Source organism: Schistocerca serialis, chromosome 9, assembly GCF_023864345.2.
Source record: "Schistocerca serialis cubense isolate TAMUIC-IGC-003099 chromosome 9, iqSchSeri2.2, whole genome shotgun sequence".
NCBI classification, from domain to species: Eukaryota; Metazoa; Arthropoda; class Insecta; order Orthoptera; family Acrididae; genus Schistocerca; species Schistocerca serialis.
In genome coordinates this window covers 395,377,055-395,397,673 of record NC_064646.1, presented here as the reverse complement: position 1 = coordinate 395,397,673, position 20,619 = coordinate 395,377,055, and the positions used below count along the sequence as shown (strand labels likewise).

Genomic DNA, 20,619 nt, shown 5'->3' with positions numbered 1-20,619 from the left:
TATGAGTAATATTGAACGAAGAGGCTGCGGTATTACGTAATCATATTATTTACCTATTTTTCGCAAAGAACAACATCCATTCTCGAATAAGATTTTGAAACTTGTTGGACAGACGTGGCACATTCCCCCACCTCCTCTGCCTATGCCTTCGACATCCCACGAATAGGAGGGTTCTGGCTGTCGCTCCTCTACATTGCTTCGGGCTCGGACATACGGCGACTGCAGTGGTAGCGCGGAAGATTGAAAGCTGTACATCCAGAAGGTCACAACTGCATACTATCAGAATTATGGCCCAAATTTTTGCGCAGCATTGATTGCTGAGGTTGTATTGAAAGTGTGCTATTTATCTTCATTTAATGTGATTTCAAGTTGGTGATGTTTCCTTGTAAGACGTACTTAAATTTTTCTTCTGATACACTGTAGCAACTTTTCTAAAACAAATCATGTATTACGTCTTTTGAGTGGAATTAGAGACTAAATTCATGGCCGATTAAAAATGAGCGTCGGATCAGGACTCAAACCCAGGACCTTTGCCTTGTACGTGCAACTGTGAAGGCCGGTCCTGAGACGTGCTTGGGTAGCACAGGTGCCAGAGAGCACCTGCCGGCGAAAGGTAAGAGTCTCGAGTTCGAGTCCCGGTCCGGCACACAAGTTTTAATCTACGTGGAAGTTTCAAATCAGTACACACTCTCGCTGCAGAGTGAATAATTCGTTCAAGGCTAGAGATATTCGTACTGTCATTTACCGAAGATTCTGTTAATTGGAACATATTTCTTCCTTCAGTCTTCTTCTGATCGCCATATTCGTATCGCTAATGTCCTAATCTCCTGCACGATCGTACAGAGTATTTCAAACTATAAGATTATACCGTTTGGAAAGGAAAAAAAAATTCTCTCCAGAAACCAGCAGGAGTTCAGGACCACTAGTGTGGAACACAGGTTGGTGTATTACATGACGTCATGCAAATAGCAGTTGCATGTGAACAGGTACATGCCGTCTCAGCCGGCCCAGGTGGCCGAGCGGTTCTAGGCGCTTCAGTATGGAACCGCGCTAGCGCTACGGTCGCAGGTTCGAATCCTGCCTCGGGCATGGATGTATCTGATGTCCTTAGGTTTGTCAGGTGTAAGTACTTCGAAGTTCTAGGGGACTGACGACCTCAGAAGTTAAGTCCCATAGTGATCAGAGCTATTTGAACCATGCCGTCTCAATAGGTATCCCAAACACACCACACTGTCGACTAATAACAAGATACAGCCATGCGTAATGCCATCGCAAGCACGTAATCGATTCGAAGAATGTTTAGCTAATAAAACCCAGCACTTTATACAGTACAGCGAATGATAGGACCACTAATGTTCTCAGTATGTACAAACTATACTAGCTTTACCTAGTTATTGCCTTTGCAAGGTGATATCCTAAGAGAATGCAGGTTCTATCCGAGAAAATACCTCCTCTACCGCAGATGAAATGGAGTGCGCATTTTTGCCGAGCGACGACCGAGTTCTGTCCACCGTTTTGACCGCTGTTTCACTTCTGCAGTAAGATAGTCGTCCAATATCGTTCTCACAGCAAGTAACCAGCACACAAAATGAAATTATTTCATTTAAAAAGTTGGAAACTTTGGTGAGGTATTCGGTTTTGCATGTGTTATAGAAGCCTCGTTATAGACATCAGCTAGAAGAAAGCTTCTGTAAGGCCGGAAGCCACACGAACTCATCTACGTAGTTGACAACTTGGTCTATCGGCTGTCGTTGAAGATTAAAATCTGTAGTAGCTACAGAAGATAAGCTGTTACACACACGTCTCCTGTGGTTATCCAGATAATTGTGGACACTTCCGGCACGGTCTTCCAGTCAGCAGATTATACGGTCGTCACTGATAACAGACGAAGAAGATAGATAGTGTTTCTGGATTAAAGGCCTTGGAAAACTCATTCTCAATTAAACAGTAACAAATACGTGTTACTTTTTTTATGGAGCTTTTAACACTATTTACTCATTCATCTTATAAAGAGAGGAGAAAGTATTACATAACTATTTACAACAAATATATACCTTTTAACATAGATACACACAATCTCTAGTTCATAATGATTTTACATTCCTAAGCCCATGACTGAAATCCAGTCAGATAAATTGTGAAGGCCTTCCACCGTCCTTGGAAATGCACCGAGGAAGCAGTCAGATGTTATGTGATGTACTGTTCTCCACCTCTTCGCCGCAGTCACACTAAGGAAAGGACTCCCATACCTATTGATGCAGCAGTGCTTCACAAATGTGTTCAAAACGTTATTTTATCTCTGAGAAAGTAGCGGTCGGACTCTGTTTAAACGCCGTAGAGCCTTCCTGACACGTGGGCCCGTTGCTCAGTTGGTTAGAGCGTCGTGCTAATAACGCGAAGGTCGTGGGTTCGATCCCCCCACGGGCCACTGTTTTACCAATGTATTACAAAATACGTCCACTATTTCACGTACGTGAAAGTAGCTGATTCGGTCCAGAAACTGAAACTTATAATCAACACATCGCGAGTCGATTTCGTAAAGGAATGTGCACCCGCTGCTCTTCTAAGTAATTTCATACGTGAGCTCTTTATCCTTCTGGTCGTTTGCCTTCTTAATATCAATTTACTACATCACGAAGCAACGTTAGCGCTGGCATTACCTTGTAAAATTAAAGCACTCGCCCTATGGCACTCCAAAATCTCCAGTTGATGCTTCTCAGAGATTACCTAAACCGTTAGACACACATACTGATGCTTGCATTTACTTACTGTATAAGCTAGATACACAACTGTGAATTTACAACGCATCTGTTTTGGTAGAAGGTATGAGATTTTAAGTTCCTAATAACTTAGTTATCAAAATTATGGCCCAAATTTTCGCGCGGGATCGATTGCTGGGTTCTCTTTAAAGTGTGCTTTTACCTTCATAAAATGTGATATTACGTTGGTGATGTTTCCTTGTAAGACGTACTTAAATTTTTTTCTGATACACTGTACCAACTTTTCTAAAACAAGTCATGTATTAAGTCTCTTGAGCGGGATTGGAGATTAAATTCCTGGCAGATTAAAACTGTGAGTCGGACCAGATCTCAAACCCAGGACCTTTGCCTTTTATGTGCAACTGTGAAGGCCGGTCCCGAGGCGTGTTCGGGTAGCACAGGTGCCAGAGAGAACCTGTCGGCGAAAGTAAGAGTCTCGGGTTCGAGTCCCGGTCCGGCACACAGTTTTAATCTACGTGGAAGTTTCAAATCAGCGCACACTCCGCTGCAGAGTGAATAATTCGTTAGAGGCTAGAGATATTCGTACTGACATTTACCGAAGATTCAGTGAATTACAGGCCCACATCACTAACGTCGATTTGCTATACGGTTTTGGAAAATATACTGTGTTCTAACATTATCAATTACCTCGAAGATAACGATTTATTGACACATAGCACGGATTCAGAAAATATCGTTATTGTGAAACACAACTAGCTCTTTATACTCTTGGCGTAATGAGTTCTATCGGCAGGGGATATCAAATTCATTCCATATTTTTAGATTTCCAGAAGGCTTTCGACACCGTTCCTCACAAGTGTTTTCTAACTAAACTGCGTGCCTATGGAATATCGACTCACTTCTGCGACTGGATTCGTGTTTTCCTGTCAAAAAGGTGACAGTTCGTAGTAACAGACGAAAGTCATCGAGTAAAACATAAGTAATATCCGGCGTTCCCCAAGGAAGTGTTACAGGCCCTTTATTGTTCCTGATCTATATTAATGACATAGGAGACAATCTGAGTAGTCCTCTTAGATTATTTGCAGATGGTGCTGTCATTTACTGTCATCAGATGACCAAAACGAATTGCAAAATGATTTACGTAAGATATCCGTATGGTGCGAAAAGTGTCTATTGACCCGGAATAAAGAAAAGTGTGAAGTTATTCACATGAGTACTAAAAGAAATCCGATACATTTCGATTGCGCAATAAGTCACACAAATCTGAAGGCTGTAAATTCAACTAAATACTTAGGGATTACAAATAACCTGAATTGGAACGATCACATAGATAATATTGTGGGTAGAGCAAACCAAAGACTGCAATTCATTGGCTGAACACTTAGAAAGTGCTACAGGTCTACTAAAGAGACTACTTACACCACGCTTCTCCGCCCTATTCTGGAATATTGCTGTGCGGTGAGGGATTCTCATCAGGTGAGACTGACGGATGACATCGAAAAAGTACAAAGAAGGGCAGCTCGTTTTGTTTCATCGCGAAATAGGGGAGATATTGCCACAGATATGATACGTGAATTGGAGTGGCAATCATTAAAACAAAGGCGGGATGTTCTAATGAAATTTCAATCACCAGTTTTCTCCTCCGATTGTGGTAACATTCTGTTGGCACCCACCTACATAGGGAGAAATGATCATCACGATAACATAAGAGAAATCAGGGCTCGCGCAGAAAAATTTAAGTGCTCGTTTTTCCCGCTCGCCGTTCGAGAGTCGAACGGTAGAGAGACAGCTCGAAGGTGGCATTGAGCCCTCTGCCAGCCACTTTATTGTGAATAGCAGAGTAATCACATAGATGTAGATGGCCAAATGGAGCCCCACAGTGAGGTCACTTTCAAACTCTTTCAGTTGCTGATAACATTGTCTCACACGAGTACAGACGTCTCCATGTCCTATACAGTGTCCACTTAACAAATGACACAGTTCTCGCTCCATGTGCATCGTAGCAGGTCATCCGTGGTGATTACATAGGCTATTAAGAAGCAGGTCCCACCTTTTGCAATGTCCAGGGAACCATTATGAATCACAGTGACTTTAGTCTAATTACTGTCTTTGAATAGAAGTGTTATTTCCGTTCGTGTCATTGCGTATCTCTTGTAGTTACATTCTGTACTATACTGTAACAGTTGTTACTTTGTAAGGTTTACATAAAATAGAGCTATGTTACTTGACAGAGTCGCATCACGTGAAAGTTACTCTCGTCTTTATGTTTTGCACACCACTGTAACTATATGATGTAGTTGCTAACATCGAAAGCTACACAACGATGTTCGCAAATGATGCGGTTGTCTAGCACAAGGCAGCGACGCTAGGAGAGTGTAGAGAACTGCAACAATAGCTGCTGCGCATTGATGACAGGTGCTGGGACTGCCAGTTGACTCTGAACGTAAATAAACTTGACGTATCGCGCAGAAAGAGGAAAAGAAATTCACTAATGTACGATTCCATTATTTCGGCAAATCGCTGGATATAGTAATTACCGTAAAACACCTAGGATTAATTGTCCGGAACGACCTCAATTGGAATGGCCACGTTAAACAATATGTAACAAGCACAGATGACAGTGGACAGATATGTAAGAAAAATCTTTGGGAAATATAATTCATCCACGAAAGAAGATTTAAAAAAACTCTTGTTCGACCGATTTGAGTTTGCTCATTAGTCCGTCATCCTTACCAGTTTGCATTAATAACAGAAATAAAATCCAACAAAGAGAGGGCCCTCTCCGAATTGGATCGTTTTGTCGGCGCGACAGCGTTACGGAGATACTGTAATTCATGTGGCAGACGCTTTAAGAGAGCGTTGTGCATCACAGAGAAGTTTACTGTTGAAATTCCGAGAGTGTTCGTCCGTAAACCTTATTACAAAATTTTGAATCTTTTTCTGATGTTGGATGTTATAGATGTCAACTTTACACGTGCAAGTAAAGTATAAGATGCCGATGAAGAAAAACCGCAATACTTGAATGGATAAGAACGGCGATGACTATACGCACGAGGACATGCTGAAAAGTAATGCTTCTAAACTTTTTATGTGAGTGCTCTTAAAGGTTTTAAAATACAACAAACGTTAACAACATTCTGCGTTTTATCCTTCAGGTCTACATATTTGCAATCCTATGACGCTAGATGGCTCCGAATTGTAGCGTGTGACATGGCGGTGAAACAGCGGGCTGTAATCGAGTTTCAAATTCGAAGAGTTCGTCAACACATGGAGAAATCTCCCCTTCAGCCAACCAGCCAGGAGCGCTGCGACATTTGCAACAATCCGAAGTTCGAGGTAATCGTCATCGATCATCCTCCATACTATTCCGACCTGGCCCCATTCGATTATCATCTGTTTCTAAAACTTAAAGAACACCTTCAAGAACTTCAGCTTGACACTGATGAAGCGGTGCACGGAGAGATGAGGTTGTGGCTCTGCCGACAAAGTCAAATATTTCACAGTGACAAAACAACGAACACGTCTCTGGTTGGGAGAAATATGTTCGTCGCCAGAGTGGCTATGTTGAGAAATAAATATATAGCCATGAAGAACAAAGAAGTACAATGTTAATAACGTTTGTTTTACTTAAAAAGGCTTCCACGCAAAAAACTGATATCTTACTTTTTAGCACACCCTAATGGTTTTTAATTGGTATACATAGAAGTTACACGTAGTTTTGTTTAGCAAGAGACTTTAGAGACTTTCACTGTTTTAGCCCTGATGAGATTTGTTGTAGAATAGGCGATTATTGATTTGTTCTAGGTACAGTCTTTTTCATCTAATGCAAATAATTACGGTTTTTTGTACTGAATTAGGTTAATCTCGTACATAATTTATTCTTGTCTAGTATGTACTGAATGTTCTGGTAATTATATTTATATTCCAAGATAAGTCATCTGTGAAATATAGCCTCAGGTATATGGAGTTAAAGTACGTTTTTGTCTTTGCGGTATTGCATGCACTTTCGAAATGAGCACTCATTGTCTGGGTATGAATACTGGATAGTTACAGAAAGTAATTGACATGTAATATTTTTGTGATAAGTTACGATAAATAGCTTACTGTTGCACTATTAGCTGTCACAATTTTGAATTACGAGGTGCTGCACAACCCAATGTTTATAGCAATGAAGATGTATTAAAAGCTAATTTCGTGGACGTACTGCACCATCGTAATGAATTCCAGTGCTCTAAATTCAGTACGGGACCACACCATTCTAATTATTGTCACTGGTAGCAACACAGAATTCCCTACTCCGACTCCAGTAGTTACCATCTTCACAGGACCGTCACATATGTAGCCAAAGCTATTTTGCAGCTCTTCCTGCAGAATGGTCAGTCTTTTATGATTACCACAAAACATAATTTAGAAAGGTCCGCTTCATTTGTATTAATATTTACTTAAATCACGACCGGTTTCGAGGTTTTAAGATCTCGTCTTCAGATGTATGAAATTACAATTTTTGGCAGTACATAACACGCGGTCGGCTAAGTCAGTAATGGCTGGTGGCGGTCCTATCGTGCGGCTGACCAGCGGCGGACAGTTTCCGACAACATGCAGTGATTGGCACTCTTCCACTGACTGGCCCGACTGCATGCTATGTATTACCACTTACTACAATTTCAGACACCTGAAGATGAGATATAAAAATCTCGAAACCGGTCGTGGCTCAAATAAATATTAGTACAACTGAAGCGCTCTAAAATTACCATGCTTCCCAGTTGCGGATGTCCTACGTACCAAATCTTGTGCACCATAACACATAATTAATACGATATGTGCTTCGTGTCTTCGAAATTCGAATCACTTCTGGCAGCGGAGGCAGAATATTTCACAGAGGCAGGCTGCGGCCAGCGTGCCTGGTAAGGGAGAGAGCTACTGTCTATTGCATCACCGCAGCGTGATCCAAACGGGTTCTCATGTGTAGCACTCTGCTACCGTGAGCCCCTGTGGCCTAATGGATAAGGCATCGGTCTCCTAAACCGGGGATTGTGGGTTCGAGTCCCACCAGGGGTACACATTTTAATTTTAACACAAATTACTGAAGAAGTAACCTTTCGTGTGAGAGCTTCCATAAAAGTTCAATCACAGACCTACATACTACAGGTACACACATACGTACATATATACTCACCTGGTGTAGAGGAAACAAAAAGAGAAAGACAAGGAAGAAGATGAGCTCACGAACCAGACGGCACCACATGATTGTACAGCGATTATTTTCAAAACGAGCTGACTTTTTCCTGAAGTCAAACATAATAGAATCATACGGTTCGCCATACAGTTTGTATATAAAGTACAATGAAAAAAACATGTAAACTGTGATATCGAATGGCTACAGCTATCATGTGTTCATGTAGATGTAATGACAAGATTTCGTTCATGTGAAACATTGGTTACAATCATAGACCTCTTTGATTTTGCTGAAGGGAAATCTGAATTAGTTTCGGGGTTTAATATTTTATAGTTACAGGGTTTAATATTGAATATTGTGCAAGTATGTTTCTATTATCATAAAATTTCTAGAGGCTGTGAACCCACACCAAAGCAAAATTTGTATATTCTTTGAAACTTCCTGGCAGATTAAAACTGTGTGCCCGACCGAGACTCGAACTCGGGACCTTTGCCTTTCGCCGGCAAGTGCTCTACCAACTGAGCTACCGAAGCACGACTCACGCCCGGTACTCACAGCTTTACTTCTGCCAGTACCTCGTCTCCTACCTTCCAAACTTTACAGAAGCTCTCCTGCGAACCTTGCAGAACTAGCACTCCTGAAAGAAATCGAAAGAGAATGAAGATTTGTACAACACCACGGTTGACTGTCATACTAGTCGGCTGCCGTTAGATAGAAAAGCGGAAACTCCTCGTAGAGACCACTGTCATCTTATGGGGACGTTCCGTGGTGCAGCTCACAATACATGCAATTTAAAGTACCAGTTACCAAGGCAGATACCAGTTTCCTTCCATATGAAGGTATGACACTCACTTTCTTGCTGAGCGCTTGGCTGATTTCGGCTGGGAGAAAAATCAGGTCAGTGTCCTGCTTAAGAGCATCAAGAAATATATTTCATCCTACAAACGAATGAGCCAAGAATTACGGTCCATTTCCTTGACTTGCTATGTTTTATGTAGGTGCCACTCCAGAAATTCGTTGAAATTTTACCTCGGGAGGATATGAACATAACTCGACCTGCATTTCCTGATGAGGAAAAGTTTCAATTTGTGGCTAGGCAGGGGGTTTCCCCATGATAGTATGGCAAAACTCAACGAAACCAGGCTGCCCAGTGTAACTGCATTCTCCAGCAACGTGATATGTAGTGCCATAACACATGCAGAGTATAAGCATGTTGTGAATGTCTGCGGAAATTCAAAATCTCCACTTCACTAGAGCACACACAGGTTTACATGGACACACATGTGACCTGGCTTGCGGACGTTTTTAGAAATTGTGGAGTCTATGCATGGCCCCATATTCTCTGGACCCCACCTTTTAGCGCACGGCACCTGGCTTGTACTGGGACACATCATCGAATTATTGACCGATTCTGACATTCTTCTTCTCTTTGAACGAGGGATCCATAGCGACTTCGTAAATGTGTCTGTAGCCACGCCAAGCCAAATAATCGTTGGCAAGGTGACAAGTGCAACACAACCCTTGATTCGAGTTACATCATGTATCTGGATGTAAATAGCTTATACGGGCACGCCATGCAACTATCACAGCCGATTAGCGAATTTTGATGGGTTCCCAAAGATGAATACAGGGGATTCGGTGGAAAAATCAAGGGAGGGGGGGTATGACTACTGACTTGCCATTGTGTCCAGAGCAACAAGTTCCGCGAGGAGGCTCCACACCAAAACTGATGACAACTCTCTGAATAAGCGGAGATACATTAATCACTATTGTAAACTTCAGCAGTGTGTCGGCTTGGTGATGGAGCTGGTTAGAATCACCGGGGCTATCTCCTTCAAGCAGCTCTCTGGATGAAGGAGTGTACTGACCTGAATATGACACTGAGAGTTCCCGCGATGTGTTACTTTGAGAAATGCTTTTTTAAAAATTACTGGATAATTCAATATTCGAAAAAACAATGGAGAATTTGAGGGAATGGCGTGAAATTTTGATTAGCACAGAATGGGACGGGTGACACGGCGTAAGAAAATACGTCGCCAGAGCAAATTTTAAGTGGATCACATTATTCGTAAGGATTTTGTTGCTGTGGAGAGGGCGAAGACTGCAATACAGTTTACGAAGCCTATTTATGTGACGACGTGCGTACTAGACCTATCCACACTCCACATGTACCACTTTCATTATGGGTTTCCGAAAACTCATCTTGCAGATCCTAAACTACGTTATATGCTTGCAGATAGCTTCATCTATTGGGTGAGGAACTGTGATCCATACGAAATACTGATGCACCATGGTAATGAATTCGACACGCCCTCATACACGGCCGATAATCCTTGTGGTATTGTTCCACAGAACAAGGTCGTTATCGGCCTTACGAAAGACGAGACGAATGGATTGCCAATTGTGGAGTTTGTAGGGCTGCGAGCAAAAACGTATGTGTCTCGCACATTGAAAGCTGCCACACACAGGTGGGTTAAGGTTGTGCGTTGAAAGGCACTGAGAGCCCCCCCTATCCAAGACTATTCGCAGTGCCTGTACAGCGGTGTGCGCACTGTCACATCATAACTCCAGCATATGATACAGCAAATTAGTATTCGATTTAGGGGACATGAGGTGCACAATGTGCTGCAGTATAAAATCGGTCTGTTACCTCGTGATGATAAAAGGATCATTTGTGTTGATGTGACTGAAACTCTCCCGTTCACACTATTCTCTTGTAGCGTAAAAAAAGTAGTGAAAAGTAGAAAAAAAGTAAAACGCTTTAAAAAATTTAGAAAAGCATAAACAAATATGTGTCATCTAAATACTTATTCATTCATGCACACCGTATATGTACACTCATGTGAATATGTGTGCCATGTAGACAGAATACTTTTTAAATTTCACCTGTTGGTATCTGTCCAAGACTGGTAAATTTCTAAGTGTATGTAGTTCACAGTCAATCAAAATTCTTTTTCAGCCTATTGGGACTGTGAAACTAAGTTGTATATCCACATTAGTTTTTAGCGTAGATTTATAAAATAAAGTTTTAAAATATTCTCATCCAGTGCTACTCGAAAAATTGTAATATTGTTCTCAAACCAGTGTTACTGTTGGAACGTTCTTTTTTACCTAGTTATTAGTAATAGTGTGTAAGTTAAAAGTGTCTCTGCACTGAAATGTCAGAGTAAAATTGCATCACACGAACTTAATTGTGTCTCAAGAACTTAACTGTATCTCAAAAATCAAATTGTATCTGTGTGAACTGAATAAATGAAAAATTCTTTACCGTAAGTCTTTGTTGTTGTTGTTGTTGTTGTTGTTTACGAAAAAAATTATCCCCTTTGCATCGTGTACGTAAATGATGTGCCGGGCACAAATTAAATTTATTTTTCTGAAGATGAGTGCTATTAAGAAGGTGGAGTTTAAAATGGAAGATGATAAAATATTAGAACAGTTGCATGGGATTAACCCATCGTGTTGCACGTATTGGCTTATGGGAGCAGGAGGCATGTGACTGAGTCCGCTTCCACAGACATACAGCAAATATTTCTAGAATTATATCTACTGTGCTTGAAGGGAACCACACACACGGTATCTGCCCAAAAGTATATACTATCAAAGTCGGAACAGGTTCAAGAGAAATCATACAGAGATCGTGTGGTAGAAATTTATTACTTCTCATCCAACTTAGAAGTAAATTTGCAGTTTCATAACCAAATACAGCAAGACTATTTTCTCACATCGTCCTCCTGAGCCGATGCACAGCAGGACACACTTAGAATTCCACGTCTTGACTAGCAACAAAATAGAAGATTTGATGCACCCATGCGATCTTCTCCCTCCCCTTGACGTAGATGCTGGTAGAATAATCGAAGTGACGTCACCATGTCTTTATACGGGATACCAGTGAATTTCATGATAACCACTTTGCACGCCATGTTTTAGCACGCTTCACATCCTTGAAAGACTTCGGTGATGTGATGTTTGCTGAGAATGTTTCTATTATTCCAGCATATTCTGTGCACGCTACAAATGTAACACCTTTAAATATGAACTGTCTACATTCATCATCATAACGCTTCACATCCTTGAAAAACTTCGGTGATGTAATGTTTGCTGAGAATGTTTCTATTATTCCAGCATATTCTGTGCACGCTACAAATGTAACACCTTTAAATATGAACTGTCTACATTCATCATCATAGAAACTATGAAGTAAATCAATAGATGATTAAACAAAGTAGAAGCATCTTACTTGGTTACTGTGACTACAGAACAGACATTATGATTTATTACTGATCATTTCAACTATACATCCAAGACAATACATCGTAAGTGATGATGGCTCATCAACATGTCATCGTGTATCTCAGCCTTTGTGCTTGGAGCAGGGCTCATACTTTGAAATGAGTTCATCCCTTTTAAACACATCAGGTGCAATATAACATATAGTAATCGAATAAGTTGAGTAGGGCACATGTAGTAATCAAGAGCATTCAAGTGGTGACAACTCTTAATCACTTTCATATAAATATCCGAGAGCACATTATGCACCTTTAATGATTTTACCCTCTCAAACATGTTGTAAACAATAACCCTCTGTTTTCCCAGCAAATCCGTTAGTCCTCACATAGGTATGAGAAGGGGTTCGCAATAGTTCCCACTATATACACTCCTGGAAATTGAAATAAGAACACCGTGAATTCATTGTCCCAGGAAGGGGAAACTTTATTGACACATTCCTGGGGTCAGATACATCACATGATCACACTGACAGAACCACAGGAACATAGACACAGGCAACAGAGCATGCACAATGTCGGCACTAGTACAGTGTATATCCACCTTTCGCAGCAATGCAGGCTGCTATTCTCCCATGGAGACGATCGTAGAGATGCTGGATGTAGTTCTGTGGAACGGCTTGCCATGCCATTTCCACCTGGCGCCTCAGTTGGACCAGCGTTCGTGCTGGACGTGCAGACCGCGTGAGACGACGCTTCATCCAGTCCCAAACATGCTCAATGGGGGACAGATCCGGAGATCTTGCTGGCCAGGGTAGTTGACGTACACCTTCTAGAGCACTTTGGGTGGCACGGGATACATGCGGACGTGCATTGTCCTGTTGGAACAGCAAGCTCCCTTGCCGGTCTAGGAATGGTAGAACGATGGGTTCGATGACGGTTTGGATGTACCGTGCACTATTCAGTGTCCCCTCGACAATCACCAGTGGTGTACGGCCAGTGTAGGAGATCGCTCCCCACACCATGATGCCGGGTGTTGGCCCTGTGTGCCTCGGTCGTATGCAGTCCTGATTGTGGCGCTCACCTGCACGGCGCCAAACACGCATACGACCATCATTGGCACCAAGGCAGAAGCGACTCTCATCGCTGAAGACGACACGTCTCCATTCGTCCCTCCATTAACGCCTGTCGCGACACCACTGGAGGCGGGCTGCACGATGTTGGGGCCTGAGCGGAAGACGGCCTAACGGTGTGCGGGACCGTAGCCCAGCTTCATGGAGACGGTTGCGAATGGTCCTCGCCGATACCCCAGGAGCAACAGTGTCCCTAATTTGCTGGGAAGTGGCGGTGCGGTCCCCTACGGCACTGCGTAGGATCCTACGGTCTTGGCGTGCATCCGTGCGTCGCTGCGGTCCGGTCCCAGGTCGACGGGCACGTGCACCTTCCGCCGACCACTGGCGACAACATCGATGTACTGTGGAGACCTCACGCCCCACGTGTTGAGCAATTCGGCGGTACGTCCACCCGGCCTCCCGCATGCCCACTGTACGCCCTCTCTCAAAGTTCGTCAACTGCACATACGGTTCACGTCCACGCTGTCGCGGCATGCTACCAGTGTTAAAGACTGCGATGGAGCTCCGTATGCCACGGCAAACTGGCTGACACTGACGGCGGCGGTGCACAAATGCTGCGCAGCTAGCGCCATTCGACGGCCAACACCGCGGTTCCTGGTGTGTCCGCTGTGCCGTGCGTGTGATCATTGCTTGTAGAGCCCTCTCGCAGTGTCCGGAACAAGTATGGTGGGTCTGACACACCGGTGTAAATGTGTTCTTTTTTCCATTTCCAGGAGTGTAGTTTCGGCTACTTTTCAAGGTCTCCTGACTACCCACTTTCCCCAACCGAAATACATTCACATGGATAATTGAAAATAGGAAATGTCTTAGGATTTTTGGTAGGTTGGCGAATTACACTAGCAAATATTCTAGTACAAAATCTTTATTAACTTTTGCATATACGAGGGTTGGAACTTAAATAGTGGCAACTATTTATTCACGACCGATACAAAAGAGTTACATGTTTGCACCTAATACTGTCCTTCACAGTAGTCACCAGCGTTGTGTAGAACTCGTTGCCAGCTGTGTGGAAGGCGTAGTTACCGTTAGTAGAGCCTGTTCTATTGATGGTGCGAATGGAGCGGTCTAAAGTTCTGGTGATTCTCGTGTACGACTGTGATGGTGTTATCCTAACACATTACGTTCCTCCACGGCAGACCGTCAATGCACAGTATTACTGTTCGTTTTTGGAGCAACACCTACGACCAGCTTTGCGAAAGAAGAGGTGACACTTTCTGCGCAACCCACCCATCATTTTGCACGACAATGCGCGGGCGCATACAGCGCAAGCTGTGGCTGCTCTGTTCGGTTGATGGAGTTGGGAAGTATTGTACCATCCACCATAATTCCCGGACTTAAGTCCTTGTGACTTTGATTTGATTTCGAAGTTGAAGGAACCACTCCGTGGCATTCGCTTAAGAACTGTCACAGAGATTCGAGAGACAGCAGACCGCTCCTTCGCGCCATCAACAGAACAGGTTCTGCTAACAGTATACTACTCCTTCAACACCGCTGGCAACGGGTTCTACACAACGCTGGTGACTACTTTGAAGGACAGTAACAGGTGCAAACAAACTCTTTTCTATCGGTTGTGAATAAATAGTGGCCACTATTTAAGTTCCAACCCTCGTACGTTTACACGCAGAAAGCAGCTCTTTCTTTACGGTAATTTGGTGTAGTTTCAATTACATCCAGCTTCATTTTTACTTTATAATTTAAATCCACATCTGAATCAGCTGTTTCATCGTCCAGCCAGTAATCTGACAGGTACATAGAACGTATGCTCTCGAATTCCGGTATGTATCAAGTTCTTTCCTGTAAACTACCACTTTTACGGCCTTAACAATTAGTTCTGTTCTTCTACGTGGGGGCTTGCGGGGATTTTAATTTTTTTATTTCCTGCATAACACTGTTGTTATAACACTCCGCATCTTCCTGGGTGCAAGCTGTCAGTTGTTCTGCTGCACATTCTTATGGAGTTCCGGTATAGAACTTTAAGTTTACAACTTTTGCTAATGAACGACAATGTGACAGCAAGAGGGCTACGAGAAAAATCGGTATGGAAGGACTGGAAATTATTTCGAGGAAATATAAACATCCTTTGGTTATTCCATGTATAGTGGACTTAGCTGACATTAAAATGGTTATTCTAATGGAAGAGCTGCCTGCAATAATATAACAGCTACGTGTACACGACTATTACATTTTGGATTTGCACATAAAGCAAGACTCTGCCGGAATTTTTAATAGAATGAAGATGCGCAACTACTTATCAAATCATGACTTCTGCATGGAAGGGGATCGCCAGGGAAACATCAATGTTATTGTGGAAACGATAAGACAATTGGAATAAACTGTCTGTTGTGGTTAAGGTCCAATTGCGGGGTAAAGATATATAACAAATTTATATGTCAAATCACAAGTCTGGGAATGAATAAAGATACTGTTAACCACATTACAGATTTCGTTAAGTTTCCGGACACGTGACTATGAGAAACCTTTAGGTCTTCCTTGGCTCAGCAGCATGTAATTACCAGATTGGAGGCTACACTATACACTTACAGAATGGATCGTGTATTCAACCCCATGCAAGGATGTTTACGTGTATTAAACACCAACAAACAATACTTACAATGTACTCCACTTCAGTCTGTGCCACTTGCTTCCATGTGGCGACAATTAACAAATAACTTACAGAAGTCCGCCCCGGTAGCTGAGTGGTCAGCGTGACAGACTGTCAATCCTAAGGGCCCGGGTTCGATTCCCGGCTGGGTCGGAAATTTTCTCCGCTCAGGGACTGGGTGTTGTGTTGTCCTAATCATCATCATTTCATCCCCATCGACACGCAGGTCGCCGAAGTGGCGTCAAATCGAAAGACCTGCACCAGGCGAACGGTCTACCCGACGGGAGGCCCTAGCCACACGACATTTCCATTTCCATACTTACAGAAAAACTATTGTGTAGGGTATAATAATGTTCTGCAGTTTGTGTACTGGGGTAATTTCTTTTCTTTTGAGTGGTGGTGGTGGTGGTGGTGGGGGGGGGGGGGGGGGAAATAGTCAAGACTAACAGGAGTACGAGTAAGTCTAACAGATACTCAAGATACAGTAAAGCTTACGAGCTATGTTCTGTACGCATACAATTGTAATTATCTACCTATAAACTACGCGGAGATTCGTAATTCTGTATCCAATAAAAACGATACAAGTATTACACAGAATTGTTATGTTAAAGCAGGAGAAACTTATTTTTCTCAGTCTAGAACATCGTACTACACAATAGTGTCCGATATCTATTCTGCGTAACTGGGATTGGTACACATGAGCAACGTTATTCTACAAGCGCCAAAAAAGAGAGAAGATTTATCACACAGGCTTAAGCCATTCCTCATTAAAGAAATTACACCTTTAAGTACAGTTAATCGTTTTGCGCAGGGAAGAGGAAAATGCAAATGGACAACATCGAAGTAAAGAAAGAAAACTAGAATATATGGAGAAGACAACTGCCATTAAGGAAGAATGCAAGTTGGAGATGAAAAAGGAAGAGGCTATTGCGGATGTGCAGCACAGGTCTACGTATGACTTTAAACACAGTGCATAAAGAAATCTGACTACGACTGTGGAATACAAGATTACAGCATTTACTGTAAGCAGCAGTGGTAAATGCCCATATGTTGGAGTCTGGCCGAAAATAGCGAATTGGAGCACGTTCACTATGTTAAAGGACACACGAAAGATATCTTCATCAAACTCTATTTGTCCTTGGATCTGCCTAAAAAGCATGGTTACAATATACCGAAATGTGACAGATACGATGTCAATACACTTAGCAAGAGAACAACCGTTTGCAGAGCTTAAAACCAACGGAGTAACAACCTTTAATGGTAGTTCGTTTGCAAAAGTTGTACACTCAAAGTTCTATACCGAAATTCCACAAGAATGTGCAGCAGAACAACTGACAACCTATACCCGAGAAGATGTGGAGTGTTATAACAATGTTATTCAGGAAATAAGAGGAAAACTTAAAATCCCCAAATGCCCCCATGTGGAAGAACTGCCGGTAGGTACGGAAGTAGTTAAAGGCATAAAAGAGATAGTTTACAGGAAAAAATTAGATACATACCGGAATTCGAGAACATACCTTCTTTGTACATGTCAGATTACTGGCTGGAGGATGAAATAGCTGATTCAGATGTGGATTTAAATCACAAGATAAAAATTAAGCTGCATGTGATTAAAACTAAACCAAACAAAACACAGAGTTGATTTCTGCATGCAAAAGTTAACAAAGGTATTTTACTATCATATTTGCTTGTCTTACTCACTAACCTACCAAAAATCCCAAGACACTTCCTATTTACAATGATCGACGCGCATTTATTTCGGGTGGGGAAAGTGGGTAGTCTGGTGACCTTGAAAAGTACCCAAGACCATGTAGCCGAAAGTGTAGTAGCTCCCTTCTCCTAGCGATATGAAAATACCTGCAGTCTATTCTCGAATCTGATTCGATGGAAGATTTAAATGTCAAATAATTTCCTAGAACTGAGGATAATCGAGACACTAGCCAGAGTAAGTGTGGACATACCAAATTTTTCTCAGATGTTATACACAAAGGCGAATGTGTGAGAGTGCAAAGTTACTATGGTCAGTGTTCCAATGTTAGCAAAGGAAATGACTATGTCTGGTGGTAAGGGAGCTACGGATTTCACGTGGAAAATAGCAATTTCAACACATCGATGGCAGTAAGGAGGATGAAAGATTTTACGTCAAAAATTTTGTCCAGTTTTACGAATGGTATAGATATTGGTATTTCCAGAGCCAGATCCAACAGGAGGGGGTACTTCCAGTACTTCGCTCATTGTCATAAGTCACAAGATTGGTACTATGATCGTAATATTTAATTGTAATTACACTGATAAATATGTGGCTCGTTTCCTAGGATGACTCAGCCCTCCGACCGCATGTTTGGTGAAGGTAGCCAGTGACCGGTACGAATTGAAATTTCCAACCGGTCAGGCGGGGTACAACCGTGTTGCCATCTAAGCGGGTCAATAGCAAACTAATATTCAATATGTGTTGCGTAGCCTTCATGGTCGTGGGTGTTGCGAGTATTCTTTGGTTTTTATGTAGATATATGAGAAGCTTCCATATCAATCACTGACAAGTGTTGGTTCTGGAGGTACTGATAACATCTGAATTCCTACCACTCCAATCATCCCCGGACGCTTTCAACGGCTGGGCGGTCCTCTCCGCGCGTGCACGGCAGCAATCACCCTGGACCACTCTCTGGCCTGGGGCACTGCATGTGGACATCGGGATATGAGTGCACGGGATGTACTACTGTTTCAGCGATCTCACACATCTAAGCGTGACAACAACCCCGATTGATCAGTCTATAGTTTCTGATTGTGGTAGTGGGAGCAAACGCACCAATCCAATCCCTGTGCAGATTGTTGAAGAACATAGCATGCAACTGAGCTGAAATTTGAAATTTTCAGCTACCTACAACTAAGTGGACTTCCTACCAAATTACCTAACTGTTCCGGTATCCACGAATAGGAGGCAAGGGAAAAATATCCGGAAGGGTTTGGAAACCGTGCATTTGCGGGATTGAATCCCACCTAATATATCAGTCCTAGTATCCACGAATAGAACGCAATGAATAATTGGCCACACACAAAGGGTATCAATTTAATAAGTCAATCAATCTGATAGAGTGAGGGAATATTTCCAAGACATCCACAGCTGGAGGTTTACCAGGTATTCACTACTTTGTTCAGGACAAAGGAGGGATTAGTATGGCACACGACAGACGCTACCTACTTCTCGAATGTCTTTGTTCAATCCCCTGCAAGTTCCCATAGCAGTGGAAGTGTGAGGACAAAAGGATATAGCGACTACCAGCGCCGGGTATGCACGAGTGGTGATGGGGACAAGGGAGGGGGATGGAAGGGAGGAGGGAGAGTACGACATCTTGGTCTGTGTGTGTTTGCATGCTGGTTTTGCGGAGGATTAGCGTGGTTCCGCAGCTGCGGCGGTCCCTGACGAACGCAGACTGCCCTACTACTTATCTATTATCTTATCAGATCAACAAGTGTGAATGTTTCCAAGTAAAATACTTACATGTGCAATGGAAGGCAAGGTGTCACAAAAAAGATATCATTATTTAAATTAATTGTTACACTAAGTACTAAAATTAAAACAGCAGTATTTTAGTTTATTGTATTTTAACTTTCCTTTTTATTTTCAAGCACAATGAAACAGAAGACAGCTAAGAGGCTTTCTGTTATGTCGTGTAATGTCGTCTTCCAAATCCATCAGAACACATCTCCTAGTGATTGCTTATAGCATGGTGGGGGGTCGTTGTGTAGAGCTATATGGATTCATGGGATTAATCTTGGTACACAAATGACTGTGGTAAACCTTGTATAACGCTTTGTAATTAATATAACAAGATAATGCTCTCATCAACATGACGGTTGCGTTGAACACCACAGCACTTCACTACGCGTGGTCCTGTTGGAAGTAGTATGCCGTTGCCTTTCTCTGACCTTTGAGCTGACTCACCCAGCCAATCATTTATGTAACCTCACCTGATTACGACCAACACGCCCTCTCTTACGCCGGATCAGGGTTTTACACACACAGTACCTTTTTTACGTCACGGCTACCTAAGGAAAACAACTTAATAAATAATACTAAAATGGTTTGAGTGTTAATAGCGACAATGTGCGTAAATAACACTGACGAACTAATAAAGTTAATACTGGCAGTACTTGTACTTCTGTTGCTGCTGCTGTCACTAACAATGGTGATAGTAACAGCAGCTATAATGATGGTGGCAGATATAAAAAGAATTTATAGGTGTATAAAACAGAGATTTTCTGATATAGCGAGTTCTGGGAAAAGGGAATTTAAGGAGACTGTTCCAACTAAGAGTATTGGGAAATGGAGAGCATCTGGTTGGAAAGGATGTACAAGGGTACCGAGTGTGTCCAGGGAGAATGGTTATCATTATTGCTGCTTTAGTGGATATGTCATTACTGTTTTCTAAAGCCGGAGATAATATTCTATTGAGAAGCACTTCGCGAAAATGGCTGGAAGATGGAGTGGAACAGAAAGGATTTTGCTCTGATAGGAACCGATGTTTCTGCCATGTTGTTCAGACAAGAGCAGTAAGCTTGAGGACAGGTATGAGAGAGAGTGTTCGCTGGTAAGACAGTAGAGAAGACAGAGGGTATCGAAATCGCTGCGCTTGTCTGCATAGCTGTACTTATGATGGGGAAATGTGATCAAAGGATCGAACATCACAGATATATCGAACACAAGCATTCATAACCAGTTCTGGGCGCCATGAGATTCTCCTTGTAGGATAAATATCGCTATAAT

At 42.4% G+C, this 20,619-nt stretch overlaps 2 non-coding genes across 2 annotated transcripts; both read left to right on the top strand.

The window, feature by feature from the left end:
• The first annotated feature begins 2,355 nt into the window (after nt 1–2,355).
• Nucleotides 2,356–2,428, top strand: Trnai-aau (transfer RNA isoleucine (anticodon AAU)). Its single transcript has one exon. It is a non-coding gene; the product is annotated as a tRNA-Ile (tRNA).
• Nucleotides 2,429–7,705: 5,277 nt separating this feature from the next.
• On the top strand, nt 7,706–7,778 carry Trnar-ccu (transfer RNA arginine (anticodon CCU)). Its single transcript has one exon. It is a non-coding gene; the product is annotated as a tRNA-Arg (tRNA).
• The last annotated feature ends 12,841 nt before the right edge of the window (nt 7,779–20,619 follow it).